The following is a 26775-nucleotide window of genomic DNA, read 5'->3' as shown; positions in this document are numbered from 1 at the left end:
GCAGGACCGCAGGAATGGAGGCAGGAGTCTTCATGACTTTCAGTCCTTCCTGCCAAATAAAGTCGATAATAGGGATTGTTCGCACTTGTCTCCTTGGCTGGTTCTTAAAATCATAAAGGAAGCAATCATCCTTCTTGGTTTCCATAGGAAGGAGGAACCGTTGTGCCGCTCTCTCCATCAGAACACGAAAACCTCCGATGTCAACTGGAGGTGAGTCAACAGGAGCAGGAGTAGAAGGAGACGGAGTTTATATCTGATAGTCATCCCATTCCGTAAGGAGTGATCTGTCATCCAATTCTCCTTCTTCTCTGTCATCGTCCGTGGTGTGAGCTTCCTGAAGGTGATGAGACACCGAAACACCAGAGAAACTGATCTGGGCGACCTCAGCACTGATGAAGATTGAGGAACGGGTGTTGGTGGGACAGAAGAAGCCGATTCAGATGGAGGAAATCGGCGATAGTAGTCATCCAACATGTGCTGCAAGTTGGTCAGAAGAGATAGAGGCATTTGTGCAGTAGGGTTCGACTCTGGAGCTGAAGCAGCAGTCTCAGGGGGATGTATGACGTTACAACACATACTTTTACAACGCATACAATTACAACACATTTTTTACAACGCTACATCCATTACAACGCATTCCATTACAACGCATGCTATTACAACACATTTTTTTAAAACTACCTTTACAATGCATTCCATTACAACGCATACTACCTTTACAACGCATACCATTACAACGCATACCATTCCATTGCATGTATGGTAAGTATTGGATAGTGTAGGGGTAAAAATTACTATTCTAATCCCAGGGGGTGCAACAGTAGGGTAAGTGTTGGATAGTCTAGGGGTACAAATTACTATTCTAACTCCAGGGGGTGCAACAGTAGGGTAAGTGTTGGATAGTGTAAGGGTACTATGCGTTGTAATAGTATGCGTTGTAATGGTATGCGTTGTAATGACTGTGTTGTAATGACATGCGTTGTAGTGGTATGTGTTGTAGTGTCATGCATTATAATGGGTGCGTTGTAATGGCATGCGTTGTAATGGATGTTGCATTGTAAACGTTTCGTTGTAATGGTAGTGCCTTGTAAAAGTTGCGTTGTAAAGGTTGTTTCCCGTCTCAGGGTAATAGTCACCTTCTTGATCATCATCTTGGTATTTAATGAAGAGCTCTGAAGGGCTCCTGGCAGTACGAAATCTATCGTCCTCATCAGATTCTTCCTCACCGGCCCCATAATCCAATAACTGCTCAGGCAACACAAGAGGAACTTTACTTGGGGGTGTGAATCGGAGAGAGGACTTCCAGGGAAGATTTGCGCCTTCGAAGCAAGGAAGGAGCTGCTGTCGATGGTGGTAAATGTGTAGACGCTACCATAGATGACTTTTAGGATGCTGTGGCTGTGGAAGAAGACCAAACCTGGAGATCAGTGCATGAAGATAGTGGCAGCGTTGACGAGGCAGCCTTTGACGAGGTAGTCGTCGACGAGGTGGGCGTAGACAAGGTGGCCGTCCATGAAGCGGCCGTGGACGAGGTGGCCGTGGACGAGGTAGTCGTCGACAAGGCAATCGTCAACGAGGCTTTCTTATTCTTCATCGACGAAGGGGGGTCGATGGCAGTCTTCAACTTCTTCGTTGACGACGAGGAGAAGGAAGTGACTGACGTGGTTGGTCTCACGGAGACGGACACCAGCGTCGATGGCGAGGAAGCCGACAACAGTATAATTTGAGGCTTTGGAGACGAGAAAGTTGCAATTGACGTCATCGTTGCGGCGACTGCAGGCTTCGTCGACGAAGACATCGTCGTCGAGCTCGTCGACGAGGGAATCCATTTCTGAGGTAAATCTCTGTCAGAAATCTGTTTTGAAGCCTGAGATTTCACAGTCTTTCTCGGGGTGTAAATGGTAGAGTTTTACCGTTAAGAGGTGGAGGAGCCTTTTTTGATGTGGAAGGCAACTCAGCAATCTTAGAGGTGTGCTGTTTTTTTGACACCTTAGCCCCAGGAGAAGACAAATCAGTGTTGTTAGCCCTCTTCCTAGAGGAAGCCGTCCTGACAGAGCATATGGTCTCAATGTCAGATAAGGGGTTGTCTTGGTCCTTAATCTTCTGTAGCTACAGAAGTAGACGTTCCTCTCTGTCCCTCAAAGTCTTTTGAGGGAAAGTTCTGCAGATCTTGCAGTCTCTCACCTGGTGGTCCGGATACATGCAGTAAATGCATTTCTTGTGGGGTCTTCAGTAAACAGCCGGAGCTTCCCACAAGACTCACACGGTGAAAAGAGAGATTTCTTTGAAGAAGGCATCATAAAATGAAGAAATTCTGAAGAAACCTGAAGAAGTACTGAGCATAGCTCAGGGAGATTCCCTTCACACGATGTGCGGTATAAAATCTGAGAGCCTGAGTGTGAGAAGTTGGCCCGATATGCAGCGTTCGCTATTCTAGCGACCGCTATGTATCGTTCCAAACGACCCTTATGGTGATTGGTTGTAAGTCAACCTATAGACCAGCTATCCTAGTAGCGTGGATACGAGCAGTCTAAGGCTAAAGACTCGAGAGGGCGTGTTAAGCCAGCTGTTTACCACACATGTACCCCTTGAACACCAAGTGAAAGGACACCACACAAGTGTTATGAAAATAAACAGGATATTTATTAAGATTCACAACAGCCCTGTACTCTTTATGAGGACAGGGTACTAAGCACAACCCAAATCTCTTAGGAAAATACTTCAAGTGCACAATTAAAACAAGTGCCCGAGGACACGGAAAGTTTAGAGGTCTCGGGCGGACCCGATAAGGCAAGTCGGAAGCGAGGGACTCAGGACCCTAGAGTAAAGAGGCTATGCGGGCACCGAAATGCCGAGTTACCTAGCCAGAAGGGCTGCGGCTGCACAAGTCTTACAGGCGTCGGGGTCTTCGCTGACGAGCCAGGAGCCGGAAGAAAAAGGAGTTGCTGGCCGGCGACCAGTGCTGAATAGTTCGTAGAGATCCAAGCCTGGATCAGAGATCGTTGATACCTGAAAGCAGAGGGGACCAAGTTCGTACTACTAGCCAGTAGTCAGAGGGTACCCGGAGGGCACCGGTTGGCCGTCACCTCGATTAGGTGAGTGGGCGACGCTAGGCTCTGCAGTCTCACGGACCAGGAGGCGTTGTCGGCGACCAGGATGGAGGTGCGAGCTGTCCCACGAAGGATGATGCTGTCGGCGTCGCTGGGCCCAGGATTGGGGCAACAAGCCTTGGCAGATTTCAGGGCCACGTGGTGGGCCTAAAATGGCGTCTTGAGGGGACCAGGAGGGTCCGGGGTGCTTCCCGCAAAGATGGAAGCAAAGGCCAGTCTGGAGCAACCAGACCAGCAGCGTTGGTTGTCGGATGTCGTCACAGGAGGGCACAAGCCAGCGGCTAGTGACCGGACAACGTGCTGAGCAGCGAGCAGAAGGGCCCCACGCAGATCGTGGAGATACTGGGAGGCTGCGCTTCGGTGCTGGAGCGGCTCAGGGTCGGGGCTTCTCGGACCCCAGAGCACTCACCAGAGAATTACTTCGATGGTCGTGCTGATTAAGAAAGCGTGTAGGTTTTGATGATGGCCGGTCCCTCGAGGTCTCGTCGCACCCACAGATCACAGCTGAGCTGATGACGTGGGTAGAGGTCAGAGGTGCCAGGGAAGCCGGTTCTCGTCGAGATGGCCGTCGGATTCCTTGAGGAAGGACTTGCAGCAAACCGCAGAGTTCTTAGATGGTGCCCGCTGATGCAGGGTGACTACTCCTTAGTCACAAGGGAGAAATCTTGAGAAGAGTCTCAAATGTCCTTTCGTAGAAAGTAGTTCTTGATTCAAAGATGATCTAATTTGGAAGGGTCCCCGCTCCGGCCTTTATTCTAAAGAAAGGGGTGGGTACATGACTAGGTCCTGCCCTAAGGGTGGGACCAGAAAGGGGGGTAGTTACACCCCTCTCCCCTGCCGGACCTTCCCCAGGCCAGGGCTGGTGCCCCTGGAACTGGTTCTGACCGGCAGATGCGTAGTGAGCACCGGGGTGCCACTCCGCAGTCACCTTCTCGCAAAAGCCCTACCTACCCAGAATACACAAACCCTGTCTGGGACGGTGCGAACACCGCCCTCGTCAGGAAACCCTTTGTCCAAGCGCTCCTGGCGGGAAGGACTCCCAGCAGCAGGAGGTCAGACTTGTGTCTGTGGTGGCAGCATCCATTTTGTGGAGCTGAGGCTTTAGTTAACTTTAACCGGGGTTCACAGTTATGTACATGTCGTGTCCCTCTAGAAGGGCGGAATGCTAACCTCGTCGCCAGAATTGGTGAGGGGGCAGCATCCCGATTCGTATGACACCTTACTCGACATGTCTTGATAACGCGACACCGAAGTTACCGATGTGGTACGCGTTATCATGGAACAGCCATTGGGTCTTTGTTCCGCAAGCTGCAACCGGGCTCGGCTTGGGCCAGAACCTAGTTCACACGAGCCCACGCACTCTGCCTTCAGGATTGTCAAGGCCTGCCATAGGAGTGACTGATAGGAACTCGGGCGTCCATTGTACGGTTAGATATAGGGCTACTATACCTAAAGCAAAGGGTGATTACACGACTTCGCCCCAGCTGTCATGCAGCCAGTTGTGTCAAATTTAGGAGGCCAGTCAGGGGTGGCATAATACATGCTGCAGCCCCTGGCGGCCCTGGGTACACCTATGCCCTGCGTTACGGGGTCTGATAAGGTGGCCCAGTACCAATTGGTAAATGCACCTAGGGTACATGTCGTAATTTAGAAAGAGAACAGCCAGGCTGTGGGTCTGATTGGCAGGCCCACAGCCAGAGAAAGTCGTAAACCAGTGAAACAAAAGCAAAAAATCTGGGTGATCATGGGATTGCAGACCCTACTCTCCTACACTGAGCCTCCGGGGAGAACATTCTGTAGGGTGCTGTCGCCTGATTGGCTGTAGTTTGGACTATATATGACTTGGACGAGTCATGAAAGTAGAATTTATTTTCCTATTGACTTCTAACTATTTAACTTCCTGGTTCTAATTTACTTATGATATTGTATTGTATTGTATTGTATTGTAATTGCATTTATATAGCGCTTACTACCCCTGGCGAGGCTTCAAAGTGCTTTTTCGGCGAGTAGCACGCTACTCCGGGACCCATAGAGGATTAGTGTTGAATTAGTATAGTGAAACATGCAAGTACATTTTAAGTGGTGGATAGGTTAGTCAGTTATTTGTATTTGGAATGATAGCAGAAGGATAGAGGAGGACAAAGGTTTGTATTTATATAGCGATTGTTGACGCACGCTATTCAGGAAGCCTACAAAGGATTAGTGGTGAATTAATATGGTGAAATATGAAGTAATTTCAGTGGTGGATATTAGTCAGTTACTTGGAGTGAGAAGGATAGCGGAGGGATAAAAGGGGAAGAAAGATTTGCATTCATAAAGCACTTGTTACCCCTGATGGATGTTGAATCGCTTTTCTGGCGAGTAGCACGCCACTCCCGAACCCATAAAGGATTACTGTTAAAAATTAGTATAGTAAAAAAAAATATGAAGTAATTTGAGTAGTGGATATGTTATTCAGTTATTTGGGTAGTGTATTAGTATAGTTTAATATGGAATTTGAGAAGTGAACATGTTAGTCTGTTAATTTCGATTGAAAAGGATAGGGGAGGGATAAAAGAGTGAAAGATTTTTTTTTCCCTTTTTTTTAGGTCTTAGCAATAGGAGGAGGCTTTTGGATGAGTAAAAAGGAGTTTTGGAGGGGAGGACTCAGAGGAAAGAGTTTAGAAAGGTTTGTTTTAGGGGATCGGTATAGTAAAAGAGGTGTCAGATGATGCAAGGAGGGGTAGGGTAGGAGAGAGTCTAGAAAGAGTTATTTTGGCAATCATAGTAGTGGTATGGGGTTTGGGATAAATGAGAGAGTGGATGTAGAGGATATATTGATAGATGTATAGTATGAGAGATAGGGTAGTGTATTGGAAGGAGTAGTAGAAGAAGTTTGAGATGAGTCAGAAGGTTGGGCTAGAAGATATGTTGAGCCAAGTATAGGCTGAGAAATAGGGTAGTGCATTGGAAATGCTAAATTAGAAGTAAGTGATAAATATATAGATCCGTAATTACATTGAAAGTATATACATCCTAATTCATGAAGCCCGATTCGGCTCGCAAAGGGCCAGATTCTGAGAATCTGGCCCTTTGCGAGTGAGATTTTTGCATTTGGGATTCATCATCCCAAATGCAAAAATCGGTAATTGCGTTTTCGCAAATTTGCGATGGATTACATTTAAGGAATCTCTATTTGAGATTCCTTAAATGCAATTCATCATCATATTAAAATTGCGAAATCGCAATTTCGGGCCGCTATTTACCGCGAGGTCAAACCTCGTGGTAAATAGCGATAACTCAGAAAAATGCTTTTAAAAGCATTTTTCTGAGTTGCATGTTGCACACACACATGTCCTTTCGACATGTGTGTGCGCAACCCCTGTTCATATTAACATTTAAGGGGTGCTACAGGGTGTCCTTTGGACACCCCTGGCACCCTTTTAATCGCTATCTTATTTGCGATTAGCTAATTGCTAATCGCAAATAAAGAATACTCCCCGTTCATTCCTATGGGCCATTTGGCCCATAGGAATGAATTGGGAGTTATTCCTTATTTGCGATTAGCAATTTGCTAATCGCAAATAAGGAATTAGTAGGAATCGCATTTTTTTTGCATATTCCTACATGAATCCCGTTTTGCGAGTCTTTAATAGCGATTCGCTATGAATCGCTATTAGGGGCTCGCAAAACGGTAGTATGATGAATCAGGCTGATAGATACATAAAGGAGGTAAGTATATGTAGATTAAAGTTATTGATAGAGGCACAGGATGAGAAATAGGGTAGTGCATTGGATATGCCTTTTCAGGAGAAAAGTAACAGACACACAGATCAGATCCAAGTACATGGAAGGTACATAGATGCACAATGGAAGTATGTACATGTAGACCAAAGATGATTTTTATTTATTATTATTATTTTTTCTCTCAACAACATAATTATTTTAAATGTTTATACAAAGTAATACACAAAAATAGGTACTATCTATAGTGAAAAAAATGCTTGTATACAAAGGGATATGCTGTAAATTTCTGTTTGCGTATGGTGCTTATGTGGGGAAGAGCCAAATCTTGAGTCGTTTTCTGAAGATAAGGTGGTTGTCGGTGGACCTTAGACCCTAAGGGCTGCAGCACTTATTGTGCCACCCTTAGGGGCCCTGTACCCTGACACCCACACACTGCCTTTGCAGGCTGAGTGTCTTAGTATAGAACTAAACAAAGAGTCGACATGGCACACATCCCTGTGTGCCATGCCCACAAGGCCCACTGCCCTGGCATACCTCAGTCACCCCTCTAGTTGAGTACCCTATGCCAGCGGTGTGGGCAGAGGGCCATTCCTGGGCACTGTAAGTGCATTGATGCCATTTAGAGTATATGGTGCTGGGAGGTTGTCATTATGAACTCCACAGCACCATAATGGCTACACTGAAGACTGACAAGTTTGATACCAAACTTCTCAGCACATTAATCCCGCACTGATGCCAGTGTAGGATTCAATGTGAAATGCACCAGAGGGCATCTTAGAGATGCCCCCTGAAAACCTAACCTGCAATCCACATCTGGTCTGAGTGGTTACCTAGGCTGCCACACATCAGACATGTTGCTGGATCCCTGGGTGGAGATCCCCCCGCTCTCCTGGGCCTGCAACAATGCACATCCAGGGCGAGGTGCTAGGTCTCCTTCCCCAGGATGGGCAGGGGGAAGCTTCAAAGGGATGACGCCTTTGTGAGCTTCACCAGGCCACTTGCTGTACTCAGCAACTTGCCCCCACCAGTTCTAACCCCCACTCTGGCGGGAAGACTGGCGGGAAACCCTACGTCTGGAAGAGGGGTGTGCCAGCCTGTGCCAACCCCAGCCCTCAGGTGGGAGAGGTGAGGTGAAGCACAACACCGGGCTCCGGCCATCTTGAAGATGGGGAGCCCTGCCCAATCACAGCTAGGCTCCTGGCCCCCTCCCACAGGAGAGGAGCAGGCTAGGGGGTGTACCCACCCCAGGACAGGGACCTATTGGTCCCTGCCCTTGCCCTACCTGTAACACCCCCAAACTTAGTATTTAGGGGCACCCTGAACCTTCCTTCCTCAGATCCCGATAAAAGAAGAAAGAAAATCAAGAAGAAGATGACCTGCCGTGCAACTGACTTGGCCCCAGCCCTCCCGGCCTGTCGATCCTGGAACCTGCTCCTGCTTAATCACAGCAACTCCTGCAGACAGCCACATTGGGACACCCGGAGGACCTGCCTGCCTTGACCCTCTTAAAGACTGGGACTCCCATAAGCAGAGGCTGTGCTTCAACAACCACACCCCTGGTGCCAGCCAGGAAGCACAAGACCAACCCACTTTGCACTCGCCGAGCCCGGCCCGTGCCCGAGTGATCCAAGACCACGAGGACGTCCCCCCAGCAACTGGGACCCGAAGTCTAGTGCCCAAAGACCCCCCTCAACGAACCAGACGATGCCTGCTGCCTCAGAACCAGGGACCCCTCCAACCGCGACCAGCTGAGGGTAAGATTTCCCGACGCCTAAAGACACCTCTGCACCCGGCGCCCTGCGGCTCCCTGTGATTCCCTTTGGGGTACCTACCTCTTCTCCAAGATCCCAACTTACCTCTCGAATCACCGTCCCCGAGTCTGCAGCCTTTGTTCCCTTGTTACCTTTCCCATTGAATAACATTGAGCGCCGACGGCTCAAAAGCACCCTGCACCCAGCCGCCCGAGTGCCTCTGGCAGTGCACCTTGTGTCCTATCCTACTTCCCCATTTGCCCTGAGCAAGTGACCAGGAGCCCAGATCCCACAGCCGCGTGGCCTGCTAGCCAGAAGCCACCAACCGAAGGCCCCCTCTCTCTCATGTGATAACATTGGGCCTAAGTACCTCTGCACCCGGCTGCCCCTGTGCCTCTGAGGGTATACCAACTGTACCTACCTGACCCTGGGGGACCCCGGAGTCTATGCCCAGAACCTTAACTTCACAAGTCGAAGATTTTAACCTGGAAACCGATACCTCACTTACCTGCCTTAGGAGAACATTGACTAGTTTGACTCGAAAAATCTTCTAAATGTGAAGTTTTGAAACTCTAAAATATTCCTATAACATCAGCCAAATACTGAATTCCGAAGTACTCACCTGTGATCAGGAGAGAAGCCAGTACTGTACCTTGTAGTCCAGTACTGAACTGCAAAAGTAATCCTAACCGGGTTTACTAGTAACCTGAATTTTCTCCGTAGGAATCCATTGTCTGCTTTTCTGTGAAATTTCTTCTGTCTACTTTTTAAAACTTGAAATATTCCTTAAAAATCGTACCAAATATTGAAACGTAATTACTTACCTGTCTTAAGTAGAGATCCCAGTGCTGGACCTAGGAGTCCAGTACGGGATTACAAAAGTAACGAGAACTACTTTACCTGTGACCTGAGTCTTCTCCCATTGGATAAAATAGCTAGATTGTCACTGAAAAGTGTCTAAGTGTGAACTTTTGAAATACCTTTCTAGTCCTTAAAAATCATTGCAATAACCAAAACGTTTTTACTAAACTGTTTTCAGCTTAGCCCCCAGGACTGAATCTAAGATCCAGTCCTGGAATTACAAAAGTAATTACAAAGTAATCAACTGTATTTATGTAAAAACACCTGTTGAGCTCAATGTTAAATTGTGTTGCCTACTGCAACCCCTGTACCTATAGTGTTTACAAAGTTATTACCTTTCTGCAAAGTAATTACCTGAGATCACTCATAATTGAGAAAAGTATATTTTGATACCTGATGGTTCTAAAAATAAAATAACTATCTTTTGATATAAAAACAATTGGCCTGGAGTTCAGTCCTTGAGTGTGTGAAACCTTTTGCTGACTGAGTGTGTACAACAAATGCTTTACACTGTCCTCTGGTACTGCCTTACTGCTCGACCAAGCTACCACTTTTGAGAGTAAGGTCAGTCCTGACTTTAACCTCTGTTATACCTCTGGGGTTTCTGGTCTCTATACACATTGTACCTTACTTTGGTCCAGTATATATAGAGACACTTTCTCACACACATACCTAACACATTTGATACTAGAGAATTGAGAAACAAACACAGACGAACACCAGTGTAATAGGATTTTAAGCACTGTCCACAGTCAGGATACTGGGCAAACGGCATTAGATTCTCTATCAGATGCTAAAGCTGGAAGGAGATGCAGGACTATTGCTACCTGCAAGTCCTGGCCTTTCCACAAGTCACTTTCTACGTAGTACCCATTATCAATCCAGGTGGGCAAAAAAACTTTAGAACTGCGAAGCATCTATATAGAGTATGCATAAGCAGCTTGTAAGGACCAACTTTTTTCTGTAAATTTTACCACCCAAAAGCATAAAATTGCAGCAGAAGACCCTTGGGATTGCGGAGACTTCCATTTCCTACAGTAACTGCTAACCCCTGGGGAATGTAACATTTATACTATGAAAATAACGCCATGGACAAAGCATCAGGTAACTAAACCAGACATGCATTTGTTTCTAGATGAGCAAAAGGAGGGGAAACAAGGTAGCAGTACTATGGAGGTACACTGTCAGCAATGCATAAAAATACATAACAAATTGGTACTCTTGAAACAGAAGGGAACAGGTATAAGTCTCAACAATTCATTCAATATACAACTGTCTAGCCAGTTCATGGCCATTTTGTTTTGGTGCATCTCAGTGTAAAGAGAGGTCTTGTATACAAGTTACTTACCTTCGCTAACACTCTTTCCCCGGGTGTATGCCTGGGTCTAGAAAGTTAAGCAGTATCTCTGCGCGCCAGTAGGTAGCACTGTGTGGCTCCACACAGACACCATGCCACTCCGGAAATAATGTACATAGCCTATATAGGCTCCACTTCTGTAAGCAGCCATTAGTTGCCTTCAAGGCTGTCCGAGTCCTAAGATAGCAAATTTGTAATAAATTGTGTGCAGATTCCTAGACTTGGGATCTTATTAAAAGGAATAGGCCACCCACAAAATGGGAAGGATGAAAGGGTCGGTGAGGAATCGGCAGCTAGATAGAGTCTCTACCACAAAGAGCGCCACCAAAGTTTAAGTAACATCTGACAGACTTCTAGCCACAGATGCCACACCTTTTGACTAGATACCAAATGTAAAACCTAGTTGGAGGTGGGTCTCTGTATGGATTCAAACCAGAAAGTCCTGCAGGACAGAGTAGGCAAAACGCCAGACAATACTGCTTTGAGAATGTATGAAAAGATACCCACGTAGAAGAGATACTATGCATGTCAACACAGTGGTAGCAGCTTTGGCCCTGGTAGAGTAAGCATGTAATCCCTCTGGTGGCTTTTTTAGCCAATGAGTAGCAGACCTAAATGGTAAGCAAAATCCAGCGGGAAGTAGTTCTCTACAGCACAGCCTTGCCCATTTTTTACCCCTGGCTCCAGAGAACCCCACAAAGAGCTGATCGTCCATCTGGTGTTCTTTGGTAAGATCTATGTAAAAGCTCAGTGCTCTTCTGGGATCCAGCCAATAAACTATTTCCTCCTTCCTTAAGGGCTGAGGCGTAGCATAGAACACCAGCTCTATGATGTTTTGACAGACTAGGAACAGCCTAAAATCTTAGGGCAAAAAATAAAACAATACAAGAAAAGACACCAGTGTCCACATAACCAGCTTGTCTGGGAAAAAAGGTGATGTATGGAGGGGTGACGCAAACACTGTCTTGAGGGTGAGAAGCAGTAAGAAGCAGATGTGAGTGGCTAGAAAGGAGCACATGAAAAATTAAAAAACGTAGGGACCAAGGTCCCACTGTGGCATGACAAAGGGAAAGGGAGGATATAGAGGTTGTAAATCTTTCAAAAGTGCATAACTGAAGACTGAAACAAGGTGGGCTGAGCCAGCAACTGCAAAAAAAAGAAAGTACCCCTTAACCATGCCCTTTGAAGGGCTATGGACATAAATAACTTTGCTTGAACGGGGGGGGGGGGGGGGATGGGGGGTTCGTCAGCCTTGCACCGCACCAAGCCACAAATCTGTTCCAATGACAGGCATATACAGTTTTTGTTGAAGGATGCAAGGCTGCCAAGACAATATCGAAAGGAGGAGGGGCGTAGGTGGTCAGCTGTAGCCACTCAATCCCCCTGCTTTGCTGTGACAAGGGATCCTCCCGGCAAGGTATACAACGGTTACCACGCATATTTTACAACGCGGTACCGTTACCACGCTACTTTTAGCACGCAGGTCGTTACAACGAAATGCGCTGGGGGGCGCTCCAGGATAGTAAATACTTTTAATTTACTATCCAACTCCTTTCCCTAGAGTCCACGGGGACTGGAGTTGGAATAGTAAATTAAATAATTTACTATCCAGCGCCCCTCCACGCAAGTCGTTGTAACGACTTGCGTGGTAAAAGTAGCGTGGTAACGGTACGCATTGTAAAAGTACGCGTGGTACCGTCATACATCCTCCCGGCAAGGCAGCCTGATTGGAAGACAGATGCTCAGGCCCAGGAGTTCTGGATAACATACCCTCTGTGCCTAATCGGTCATGATCTAGCAAACCAGGGGTGTAGAGGTATTGCCAAAAAGGCAAACAGGAGTCCCCACATTTCACCAGAGGCAGACCACGTCTCAGAGAAACACCTTGGATATTTCAACGCTAAGAAAACGTGGACATTGCGCGATATTAGTGGTGGCAAACAGTTTGAGCCAAGTTTTCCACCTCCATTTTTTAACAATTTCCTGCATCACTAGGTCTAATCTACATCTAGATGAGATATGCCATAGGAAACAAAAGGACTTGTCAGTCCAAAACACCTGATTCAATTGGATTCTCATTGATCACAGATTGTCTCATTACAATTGCTCTGTAACCAGAGAACATGAGTAGTTCTCTCACAAAAGGTTCCTGTGCATGCATTTTGTCTTTTGCTGGAGTCGGGTGTACTGAATGACCTGATGCATATCCTCGTGATCATTCAGCAAGTCTAAAGTCTTTATCCATTAGAATCTAGTGACTGGACAGCATTAAAAGTGTTTTTCCAAAATGCAGAATGTCTATATGTCCTTACGCAGATGCATACTGTTCAGCACTAACCTGTGCTTATCATATGCTCAATTTCTTCTCTTTTTGGTTACAGCATGATCTGATCAGATGATAACATGAAGTACATCCAAGTTCAAAGAGGAATATTTCTAGTTGGAACAAGCATTGGCAAAGCCAATAGACCTCGCCTATCTATGCAAGACCTATTGGCTTTGCCAATGTGTTTTAGCCACGGTGTACACCAACATGGCTGCTGTTCAGCATGGCTACAAGTAAGTTGTGTAGAAGAGAATGGCATGAAGTGGAGTGGAGTGGCATAGAGGGAGTTGATTGGAGTATAGTAGAGTGTAGAGGCATAGAGTGGATGTGAGTGGAGGGCCGTGGAGTGCCGTGGAGTGCCGTGGAGTGTCGTCGAGTGGTTTAGAGAGAGTGGCGCGGAGGGGCATAGAGTGTTATTGAGTGTCGTGAAGAGAGTAGAGTGGAGTAGAGTGGAGTAGAGTGTCATAGAGTCTACTAGCATAGAGTGGAGTAGAGTGTCGTAGAGTGGAGTGAAAGAGTGTCATAGAGTGAAGTGTCATAGAGTGTAGTAGATAGAGTGAAGTGGCATAGAGTGGAGTAAAGTGGCTTGGAGTGGCTAAGAGGGAGTTGCATACATTTGAGTAGAGTGTCATGGAGTAGAGTGGTGTGGAGTAGATTGTCGTAGAGTGGAAAGGCACAAAATGGAGTGGTGCAGAAAGGAGTAAAGTGGTGTGAAGTGGCATAGAGGGAGGAGTGTATAGTGGAGTAAAGTGTCATAGAGTAGAGTGGCATAGCTTGGAGTAGATAGTCATAGACGGAAGTGGCATAGCGTGGAGTAGATTTTAAGAGTGCAGTATCATCACAGAGGCAGTTGCATATAGTGTTGTAGAGTGTCGTGGAGTGTCATTGAGTAGAGTGTTGTAGACTGTCTTAGAGTGGATTTTCATAGAGTGAAGTTTCGTAAAGTATAGTGGGGTAGAATGAAATGGCATAGAGTGAAGTAGAGTATTGTAGAGTGGATTGGCATAAAGTAGAGCACAGTGGCATAGAGTGTCAGAGTGGAGTTCCGCAGAGTGTCATGGAGTTGAGTGTTTTGGAGTGCTGAGGAGTGGAGTAGAGTGGAGTGTTGTGGAGTATTGTAGAGTATCATGGAGGAAGTGGAGTGGAAGGATCCTGAGTGGAGGGGCGTAGAGTGTCAGAGAGTGGACTAGTTTGTGGTAAAGTGTCGTAGAGTGGAGTACAGTGTTGTGGAGTGGAGTGGCATACAGTGTCATAAAATAGAATGGAGTGCAGTGGCATAGAGTGGAGCAACGTGGCACGAAGTGATGTTAGAGGGAGTTGCGTACAGTGGAGTAGACTGTCAAGGCGTAGCTTGGAGTAGATTATTGTAGAGTGGAGTGGCATACAGTAGAATACAGTATCTTAAAATAGAGTGTTGTGGACTGTTGTACAGTAAGGGGCCTAGAGTGGAGGAGAGTAGAGTGGATTACGGTGTTGTAGAGTGGCATAGAGTATCGTAGAGTGGAGTGGCATAGAGTAGAATAAAGTGGCATGGAGTGGCATAGAGGGTGTTTTATACAGTGAAGCAGATTAGCGTAGAGTGAAGTAGATTGTCATAGAGTGGAGTTGAGTGTCGTAGCGTGGAGTGTTGTGGAGTGGAGTGTCCTGGAGTGTCATCGAGGGGAGTGCCATCAATTGTCATCAAGTGCAGTGCCATCAAGTGGAGTGTCGTCAAGTGGAGTGTCGTCAAGTGGAGTGTCGTCAAGTGGTGCGTCATAGAGTGGATTGTTGTCGAGTAGCGAGGAGTGGCATAGAATGGAGTGGCATAGAGTGGGACAGAGTGGAGCAGTGGAGTAGAGAGGAGTAGTGTGTTATAAAATAGGCTTGAGTACAGTGGAGTAGAGTGGCATAGAAAGGAGTAGTCATAGAGTGGCGAGATTATAGTAAGGGCAAAAGAACAGTCTACTAAAACGGCGGATTAGACACAGTTCATGTGAGACAGGCGCATGCACGAGGCCAGCCAAGTCACACACCACCATTTGTCTGTGCCTCGCATCAGACTTCAAAGGCTGTCGCTCCCCTCCCAATCACACTTCAAAGGCTGCCCCTCCCCTGCCCCTGCGTGCACATCGCACACCACCATTCTCCTACTTCCGACTCCACCTCCCACGGCCGCTCTTCCCATTCACGTGCTCTGCAGGTCACCCACCATTTGCCAGCATGCGCCCGCTAGCGCTTTCATCCCTATCACTCCCCCCTCTCCTACTTCCCCTCCCTCCTCCCAAACAGCATCGAGCGGCGAAGACTTGTTTTTATTGCATTTCGCGGCCGCACTTCAGCCTATGTTGGGTCTATCATTAGAGTTGCACTGTTGTTCACACATAATCCTGCGCATGCATTTCTCCTGTATACACATCGTCCATGCGCACACATCACTTCTGTACCTCACATCTACGGTACTTTGTTCACAATGCACTGGCTTGTGCACACCTTCCTGATAGTCATACACTCTACCTATGCACATAGCCCCTTGTCCAGAATCTCCCCTTAGGCACTTCGCTTTTGTGCAAAAAATATCCATTTGCGCTACCTTATACCCGCTCACCCGGTCCTTCCGTGCACACAGTACTCTGAGAACTTAGTAGCCAGAGCAGGCTACCTTAAGTGTACCAAGACCTTTTGTTTCCAAAAGACTTTGTGAGTACAGTCCGATTCCTCTTCTGCAGCACATGTAAAATTGAAGCAGCCACATCCGCTGCTTAAATGCACACATATCATATGCCTGCTTGTTCTTTTAGCGTGCGCGTACACAAACAACTCCCGGGTTTCAGATCGTAAGAATGCAGTCTGCTAACGATAACTATCTATGAAAAATATCTAACACTACAGGTGGCAGTATCTGTGTCAAGTAGGGGTCTGCTTGTTTAATTTTGAGTTTCTCCCTATTTTCCTTTAGCGCTGTGCAGTCTCACTCTTGTTCCCACTGCATCTCCCTTCTCCGCAGTCCACCCCCTCCCCACTTTCCAACTCCACCCTCCAACTCCAACTCCACACTCCAACTCCAACTCAACCCTCCAACTCCAACTCCACCATCCAACTCCACCCTCCAACTCCAACTCCACCGTCCAACTCAAACTCCACCCTCCAACTCCAACTCCACCCTCCAACTCCACCCTCTAACTCAAACTCCACCCTCCAACTCCACCCTCCAAATCCACCATCCAACTCCAACTCCACCCTCCAACTCCAACTCAACCCTTCAACTCCACCCTCCAACTCCACCCTCCATCACTCAGAGACACCACCACATCACTCAGGGACACCACCACATCACTCAGGAACACCACCACATCACTCGGGGACACCACCACATCACTCGGGGAAACCAGCACATCACTCTGGGACACCACCACATCAATCAAGAACACCGCCACATCACTCAGGAACACCACCACATCACTCAGGGACAACACCACATCACTCAGGAACACCACCACATCACTCAGGAACACCACCACATCACTCAGGGACACCACCACATCACTCAGGGGCACCATCACATCACTCAGGGGCACCACCACACCCCTCAGCCCAACCACATCATCACTCAGCACCACAACAGCACTGTCCTTGCTTGCTACCAACAAGCATTGCCATAGCCAATAGGACTCGCATTAGGAAAGTGTAAGCTATTGGCTTTGTGAATAACAATGCTATTAATTTATATATTTTCAAAGCCAACACATATTAAAAAAAAGTATCATTTACAATACCAATAGCTCACATTTTCCTAATGCGCGAGACCTATTGCATTGTAAATGCTTGTTTTGTTCCTGTGGGCCCTTCGTTTGGCTCTCAGTCAGCATCACTGGGAATGCGTCCTCTCTTTGCCGAACGAGCCGAACAAAGAGCTCACATGAACAAAAAACCTGGATTCGTGTGTGTCTTTATTTATTGAAAATTGGAAACCGAAATGCCCGCATTGCGTTTTATAAAAAAAAACACCACCAATCGGAGATAACTCATGAACCTCGAAGTGAAACTATAGGCTTCACACCAGTGACATAGGTAAAAAGACCTACTCACGTCTACTGATCAATCCAAAGTATGTCGTCACCACTGTGCTTGTGCTACTTAACTTCTGGCAAAGACAGTAGTGATTTCGGCATAGCTTCTGGTCCCAAAAAACTGCAATTTGTGAGAGAGGCGTAGCTTGTGGCACACACACATTGTCCGTGTTTGCCCAAGACAAAAAAATCAGCACCAGGGATCCAGGCATCATTGCAGATGGAGCACCCAGTGCAGGAGTGCATGTCCATCATCATGGAAGGGACTTTTCCATCCCAACAGCAGCCATCAATGTGACCAGGTGGCCTAGTGGTAGACAGGCTGTCACGTCAAAGATATTAGCCAATTGAGCCAGATGATGCTCTGCCAGCAAAAAAACATTGCATCTACCACCGCCACATGGGATCATGCGCCCAGGTGGCCCGTGTTTTTTGAGACATTGGATGGCCTTAACCTCAGGAAATGAGTCTCTTTACCTACCCATAGAGAGAGTCACATGCGAGATCTGTTTTTCTCAAACAACAAAACGTTAGAGTGGGTACCCCCCTATGTTTGACCTGGTCTGACCACTTTATTGTACCGTTTACTTTTAGCATAGAGGCCAGGCCTTTATTATATTGGTAAAACGATGATAGGAAAAGGGACTGGCCTGGCGAAATGCTACCACTGGTACCCTGGGGCCGGTACTCCTAGAGTCTCTGCTACAGTTGACAGGCGACTCAGACAACGACTCTTACGGTCTCAAAGAATGGGCCACAACTGCCCTAGATACAGTAGCACCACTAAAGCTGGCCACTAGGAAGAGATAGAGATCCAAACATCCTGCCCCTTTGTTCTCTGAGGAACTAAGAAGGGGGAAGAGTTGCTGCAGCGTACTTTGAGAAAGTCCTATAATCAGGCAGACAAAGACCTATATAAAGAAGGTTTGAAAAGATTTCACAGGCTGAAGAGTTGCAAGATGAGGGAATATTTTGACAACTGCTTTGAGAGTGCAGACAACTTCGCCAAAGAAATCTTTCAGATTTCAAAATCTTTTATGAACCCTATCGCCTTAGACCGCCCATTTCTTCCCCCTCCGGAGCTCGGCTCAAATTTGTCAGATTCTTTTGAAACTAAGATTCTCAATATATGTTCTAAGTTTCCTCCAGAGGAGGAACACTCCATCCCACTGCCCTTCCCAGACTCTGGAGAACCGCAGCCTTAAGGCCCCGCGGCCCAGGGTACGCCTAAATCCCCGAGGTTCACCTGCCTTATCAAAATACAGAGACACGGACTCTTCGTCTGGAATAGAAGATGGTATTTATTAGCTGCAGCTAGTACAGTGGTCTTAGAAGTCGTCAGTGCAACGAGGTTCAAAAGAGACTGCCACTTAACTCCGTGGCGCACAGGTTTATATACGATACAATACAATGCAAAAAGGCAATCACACAAGAGTATGAGCTATAGACAAACGTTATAGACAATGTTTTAAGACTAAGGCAACTCAAATTCCCTGTTCCGTTTGTCACTCGACCCCTTAAGTAAATTACAAAATAAATCCACATTATTCGATTTACAAGCAGAGAAAACACAGCTGTGTGTCGTGGAAGGACAGTCGTGAAACAAGAGAATGCATGAGACATGTAGCGAAGGACAGCAGATAAGATAACTTAAAGGAAACAATGGTGTGAACCAACATGTAGTCTGGACAGGGATTAATCAGCTCAGACAGGAATTAGTGTACTCGGCCAGACCCTGACACTCGTTAGTAAACATAAGCAGAGAAGCCACCTGACACGCAAAGGCAGAAACGACAAAAACATTGCGTTCGCCGAGCCGCCTGAGTGAGGGCAGCATAAAATGGCGGCGATCACAAAATGGAGGCTGAGTACGAACGAATTCGTAATTTTCAGAACCTCAGACCCTCCTTTTGCCATTACTCAGGCAAAGACAAATCAACTAATGCTAATCTGAGTCAGAATCAACACTAATGTTCATAAGATCTTCAAGTTGTTGCTGCACCATCATCCGAATATTCTCTGTCTTCTGAGTAGCAGATTGTGGAACACATAAAGTAGCCAACCGGCCACAAACTGCAGGACCACATTGCACGCATACACAACAAGAGAATATGATGGCCAAGATTGCTCCAAGGAACGTTAAGATCTTCCATCCCCAAGCTGACAATATTCCCCAAAACCATCCCATAAAAGACAAATCTTCTTCGTCCTGATGAATCGGCTCGGAGACCGTGTGCAATTTGGAAATGGCTTGGTATACTGCCGGAGCATCGTCTGGAATATAAATGCAGCAACTAGATCCGATCAATCTACAGACACCTCCTCGGTCTGCTAAGATCACATCTAACGCAATTCGATTTTGCAACGTCATGAGACGGTCAGCCTGAAGCTCTGCTGTAATGTTACCTATCGCACCTGCAGTAACATTAATAGTGGTCTCAACCACTCAAACCAGTTGCATGATATGTCTGCTGTTAATCATCGGGCCCCAAAAGGGAAGGAATCCTTTAAGGAAATCTCCTCCCTCGTGTTCTGCCGTGTCTTTGGCATCAATCACACCTCTGCTATGCCTAACTCTGTGATGGTCTGACGGAGCCGTATATGTAGGGGGAAGGAGGAAAGCTATATAACAAGTTCCAAAAAAGTTGGAAGGGAGCCAAGTATGAGCTCGGTCATTGCAGACGAAATATGTTCCTTGAGACGGAACCAACTGAGGAAAATCAAGGGACGAAAAGATGTATGTGTATGTACATTTCTGCTGCATGTCAGCTTTCTTGCTATTCACTTGGAGACAAAAATTACCTTGATGGGGCACAGTCCATACTGGGGAAGACTCACCCTTCTTAGTTTTGTCACCAAGAATAGAGACATAGTGGGTAACATTCCACCCATCGTAAACTCTCTTCTCATCTAATGGAATCTTATTCTTCTCTACGATCTTAGCCATTACCACTATACCTTTAATCAGAGAGCTATGGCTAACATCTAGTCCATTCCCAGAAGTTCTTACAGGGCTTCTAAGTCTGTTATGGTATGCAGCTGAAAACATCGTCAGATAAGCCCAAGCTGAACCTTCATATGAGAAGGGAAGAACCAGATATGGCATTCCCTTTTGCGCATTATGTGGCATAAGTCCGCACACCCAACAGTCAGTCATATTAATAGCCAACTGATGTTGGTGCAACAATTGAATGAACGTATTATTCATATACTCGGCTCTCCTTATCTGCTCATGAGGGGGTAGAGTATGCATTTTATGTGAAAAGACAGAAAGACGAGAAGGCAAAGAAGTTGTAGAATTAGCAACATTTCTTGATTGCAAAACATGTACGATCTAACCTGTGCAAGCTAATAAAATGCACAAAAACATCAAAACACACAAAGTTACGCCAAATCGACTACGCAGTAATTTACAATACTTTGATCTAATTTCCTGCTTCCTATTTCCCCTAACTATGGTTGTTGCGCCATCCATCTTTATCTAAAAAAAATGTCGCTCACGGCAATCTTCCTTAATCACTCAGCTACTTACTTCTGTATATCCTGAGGCACTAGCCACTTACTAAAGGAACAAAAATCAGGTTACAGTCTGAGCCTCCTACCGTGACCCTGCGACGGAGACAGATGGCACATCTAATACTAAAATTATATCAAAGGAAGCAAAAGGGCTCAAAAACGAAATGTCTTTAAGTAAAAAGTGTTCAAAAAAGGTTCAGTTCTCTTTATTAGTTCTTGGTCTTAAATTGTAACGTGTTTTGCTTGGCACTGTTTGATCCTGAAACAGAACTTCTGGATGTGTAGGGCCCGATTCACAGAATGAACTTAAGACTAAATCCTAAACTTACTACTATTTGGTATTCACAGAATGCACTTACTACTTTCGGGATTCACAAAGTGAACTTACTACTTTCGGGATTCACAGAATGAACTTACTACTTTCGGTATTCACAGAATAGATTTAAGACTACTAACTTTACGTCTGCACTCGGGCCGGATATTCCGGCCCGGAGGCGGAGTTTTCGGCATGGGGCGGAGCTTACGGGCCGGAGGCGGAGTTTGCAGCTTGGAGGCGGAGCTTCTGGCTCGGAGGTGGGTATTTAGGAATCTCCACCTCTGTGCCGGAAGCTCCGCCTCCAAGCCGCAAGCTCCGCCTCCAGGCCATAAGCTCCACCCCCAAGCCGGAAACTCCACCTCTGTGCCGGTATCCCTTTCGGTATCCCAACGGTATCCCTTTCGCCCTCTACAAAGAGGACCCCCTACTATGGGCCACCTATCTGACAAAGGTTTTCAATGAAATTATCCACACAGGGCAAATACCACAATCCTGGAGAGGGTCAATTATATCGCCCGTGTTCAAAAAGGGGAATTGGCAACTTCCGGAGAATTACCGCCTGATCACCCTGCAAGATACGGACGCCAAGTTATTCGCTGGTCTCTTATTATCAATCCTGACAGATTGGGTCAAGGAAAAGTCAATACTTCCCCCAAACCAAACCGGCTTCATTAAGGGCTTAGGCACCACAACCAATTTGTTAATTTTATCAGTTTTATTAGATAAGACACTTTTATCTAAACAGTCACTTTACTTTTGTTTTGTCGATTTCAGATCGGCCTTTGACCTAGTAAATAGATCCCTCCTATGGAAAAAACTCGAGGGCTACGGAATCCCAGACTCACTACTGACTCTTATTAAGCTATTATATTCTGAAAACTGGGTCAAGGTGAGGATAGGTGATGGCCGAGCTCTGACCAACAAAATACTGGTGACTCGTGGCCTTAAGCAGGGATGCGTGCTTGCACCTTTACTCTTCAACTTATTTGTGGCCGATCTTACTAATTCATTAAACAAGGTAAACTCACATCCACCTAGGGTAGCTGGAAAACAAATGTCTAACTTGCTATACGCAGACGACGTGGCATTGCTGAGCCACACAAAAGTGGGACTGCAAAGACTGATCGATCGTACAGTCAAATATGCAAAGGATAACCAAATGACAATAAACGAGACTAAAACGAAAATAATGGTTGTGACAGGAAGAAAAAGACAAAAGATGAAATGGTTGCTGGGACAAACACAACTAGAGCAAGTGGAGAGTTATCGATATCTCGGTGTCCTTTTCAATGAGACCGGAAGTTTTGTATCACAAAGGGAAGATATTGTAAGGAAGGCGAACAGCTTGATTGCGGCATTTAGAACCCTTCAAAAGAATCTATCTGCACTGTCATACGGGCCACTGTTAAAAATCATAGCTGCCAAGCTATTACCATCCTTAACATATGGTGCTGAAGTGCTAAACGGTAAGGATGCCGTACTTATCAACAATGCTGTGGCAAAAACCTATAAAATATTATTCACCCTACCATGTAATGCCTCACAAGCGCAAATAAGGATGGAATTCGGTATGAACAATCAGCTATATGTCCGGCAAGGCCAAATATTAAAAGTTTGGAATAGAGTAAAGAATGATCAGGATAATCAAGTGTCTATAGCTTTGTGGAGAGAGGTGAAAGATAACCAGAAACTGCAAGCGTGGAAATATCTAAACAACGCAAAAGAAGAATTCGGAATATCAGCAATCTGGGAAAACACAATAACGCAGGAAAGCTTTAAAAAAACAATCAATAAGCTGGTTACTCACCTATCGCTGCTAAAAGACAAAGCTCTATTAGTAAAACGTAAGCACTCATGGCCAATCCTAAACGGCTACAAAAAAAAACAAGTCCAACCATACCTTCATACTGCATGGTTAGTCCAAAGTAAGCGAACATTTATAGGAGCACGCTTTGGTCTATGGCCAGGTTTGTGTCATCTTCCACCCTGGAAGTCAAACGAGGGGCATACGTTATGTAGACTGTGCAAGGGGGGAAAAGAAGACATTGTGCACTTGGTATGTCTGTGCCCTGCCATAGTCTCAGAAAGGAGGTTGTTAAACGCACGAGAAATAAGAACCTGTAGACAAGCAATAATGGCGTGCTTAAACCCGAATGACCTACCAATGAATGTTGCTTTTGTAAAATTTTTAAATGTGATTGCCAAAAGTCTTAATGAAAATTTTATCTAGTTATATTTTTCTCTGTTTCTCTCTCTTTTTAATTACATTTACTATTTGCATGATGTTTTAAATGTGTATTGATGCTGATGTTTTCTCTAAGGTCACATTTTTGTAAGATTTTAATTAATCAAACAAATAAACTTAAACTTAAAACTTAACTTAAAACTTAAACTTAAACTTAAACTTAAACTTAAACTTAATTAACAGAGGATATGGTATGTCTGAGTATCTTTTGGGACGAGGGACGCCCCAAACATTAGCCGGGCGTCCAAATACCACTTCATAGGGGCTAACTCCCATACGAGAGTGCACAGTAGTTCTGGTAGACAAAAGAGCTAGGGGCAAAGCATCAGGCCAAGCAAGACCCGTGCTGGCTTGAATCTTGGCTAGCTTAAGTTTGAGTGTACCATTGTAACACTCAACCAAGCCAGCTGACTGTGGATAGTTTGCCGCATGAAATTTCTGTCTAATACCAAGACCAGAACATACTTTCTGCATAATCTGGCCCACAAATTCACTTCCATTGTCACTCCAGACAATGAGCGGCAAACCAAATCTAGGGAAGAATTCCTTAATTAGTACTTTAGCAGTCGACAAAGCAGTGTTATCTTTCAAAGGGTAGGCCTCTATCCAGCGGGAAAAGGCACATACCACCACCAGAACATACTTGAGGTTGTTGCAGCGATCCATATGAATGTAATCAATCTGCAACACTTCAAAAGGATATGACGGGGGAGCAAAATGACCTGCCGGATTTGGGGTACCCTTTCCTGGGTTATGCATTAGACAAACAATACAATGCTTAAACACATTTTCTGCACATTTCGGAATTCTTTCATTCTGCCATACCGGGGCCAAAAGCTTACGTATGCCCCTTGCACTAATATGAGCTGGACCATGAGCCATTGTTACGACCGGTAACACATAAGCGTCCGGCAACAACCATCGCTGATGTTCCGACAACTCTGTCCAACAGCCCATCGAATCTAACATTCCTGTACTTTCCTTCCACGTACTCAATTCCTTTTCGGTAGCCTCTCCCTGAATCGTTTTCACGCTCTCAACATGTCTTCACACATTCCAATTTCCCTAACCCAATTTGCAGGGCCTGCCACATACATTCGGCTAGTGGTGTTTCTGGCTGTTGCTTTCGCTACCTCATGTGCAAACGCATTTCCACGACCCACATCATCTGTAACTTTCTTATGTGCACTGCACTTTATGATCGCCATTTGTGTAGGTAAGGTAAGTGACTCGAGAAGATCAGTCACTAACTGGCTATGCTGAATCTTCGTCCCATGGGAGGTAAAGAATCCTCTTTCCCTCCACAACTTACCAAAACTATGTGCAACGCCAAAGGCGTACTGACTATCCGTGTACACATTCACTCTCTTTCCCTTTGACAACACACAAGCTCTAGTCAAGGCTATTAATTCAGCTGCTTGGGCTGAATTATGTCCAATACGTACCGTCTCAACAATTGTGCATAAGGTGGTGACAGCATAGGCAGAAGTGGTTTCTCCATTCGATAGCTTAAAACAAGAACCGTCCACCCAAAGGATCCCATCCAGGTCCTTGAGCGGACTGTCCTTTAGATCAATCCTACCCTTCGTTTCTTCTTCTGCTCTGAGAAAACAATCATGCTTTTCCTGATCATCTTTCTCATCTGGGAGTGGCAACAGTGTAGCTGGATTTAACGTGTTTCATCTTTTGATATGTACATGACTCGCTAAAAGTGCCAGCTCGTAACCAGACAAACGAGCACTCGTAAGATGCTGCGTCTTAGTTCTGTTCAGCAAGGTATCCACCGCATGTGGAACCATAACAATGAGTGTGTTATCCAATACTAATTCAGCAGACTGTCTAATAGAGATTGCGGCAGCTGCTGTAGCTCTGAGACAACTAGGCAAAGCTTTAGCTACTGGGTCTAATGTAGCAGAGAAATAGGCACATGGCCTTTGCTTATCTCTGAATTGCTGTGTCAAGACTGATAATGCTTAACCTTCTCTCTCGTGAACGTACAGTGTAAAGGACTTGCTATAATTTGGGGTACCCAACACCGGAGCATAGGGCAGTACGTAAATCAACAACATTTTTCTGACATTCATCCATCCAAGGGAGCAGATGGGTCGTGTCTTTCAACGTTAGTGCCACCAATGGTTTCGCCAAAAGTGAAAAATTGGGAATCCATTGTCTACAGTAGGAAGTGATACCCAAACAGGTATGCACTTCTCTCTGTGTGGTAGGTACAGACATCTGTGAAATAGCATGAATGCGTTCTGGGGTCAATCGCCTTCCCTCCTTCGACAAGAGATGACCTAAATAGGTCACTTCTTGGCGGGCATATTGCATCTTAGAGGGTGACACCTCATGATTTAAAGCAGACAAATGACGCAACAATGTAACAATCACACTCTTACACACATCTTCTGTATCAGCGGCCACCAGTAAATCATCCACATACTGAATAAGCGTAGCACCTGGAGGCAAAGAAAAAGCATCAAGCTGGGACTTAAGAGCTTTACTGTAAATAGAAGGACTTTCACAATAGCCTTGAGGAGCTCTCTTAAAGCGGAAACTTCAGCCACCTAAAGAGAAACCAAAGATGTCCCTACTTTCTTCAGCAATAGGAATGCTAAAGAAAGCATTCTTTAGATCAATCACAGAAAACCAAACTGCCGAAGCAGGGATCATTGTTAACAAAGCTGTAATGTCCGAAACAACATGGAATTGTGGCACCACTATTTTATTGACCTCCCTCAGGTCAATAACAAATCGATAGACAGGAGGCTGTGAAGGATCCGTTCTCTTAAGGATCGGAAGAACAGGACTGTTACAAACATTACCTCTCGTTTCTTCGACCACACCTTTCTGAATAAAATTAACAATAGCCATTAATACTCTTTCTCCATCACTAGAAATACGATATTGGGGAATACGTGGCATCCTAACATTATCTTTAATTGTGACAACGTACGGTGGGATCGCAAGGCGACCCACGTCATTTGGGCCCGTGGCCCAAAGGCTTTCCGGAAGAGAAAGCAACTCAGGTGGAAACTGATCTCGGGACAAGCACATAGAAGACAACTATTTATTTCCCAATGTAAGATGCACACCAGAAGGAGAACAATACAATGTTGCAACTTGCATGCAGTCTTTTCAACAAATCCAGACCCAGCAAATTCTCACCACAACCAGTTGTCAGGATAAGGGAAGCTTCCAAATCATAAGGACCAATCGAGACAGGCAAGGGGCAAGAAACAGGATTACGGACTGGGGCGCCAGAAAATCTCACAGAGGTATTCATTAAGCCAGACAAAGGTGCCCCAGGGAGTTTAGAATGCATGATAGAACTTCTCATCGCACCAGTATCCAAAAGAAACGGTTCTAAAAAGCCCATAGTATTGACAGTGACATATGGCCCATTTTGATCTACTGGAATCGACACAACTCCCTTACTTTGCCCATGGCTGTCCTATTCAATCTGAAAATCGTTAACCCTATTCTCAACGTGATAATCATCATTGTAATATTGTGTGGACCGA

This window comes from Lissotriton vulgaris, chromosome 4_1 (assembly GCF_964263255.1).
Source record: "Lissotriton vulgaris chromosome 4_1, aLisVul1.2, whole genome shotgun sequence".
Classification (NCBI taxonomy): Eukaryota; Metazoa; Chordata; class Amphibia; order Caudata; family Salamandridae; genus Lissotriton; species Lissotriton vulgaris.
Note: the sequence above shows the minus strand (reverse complement) of the source record.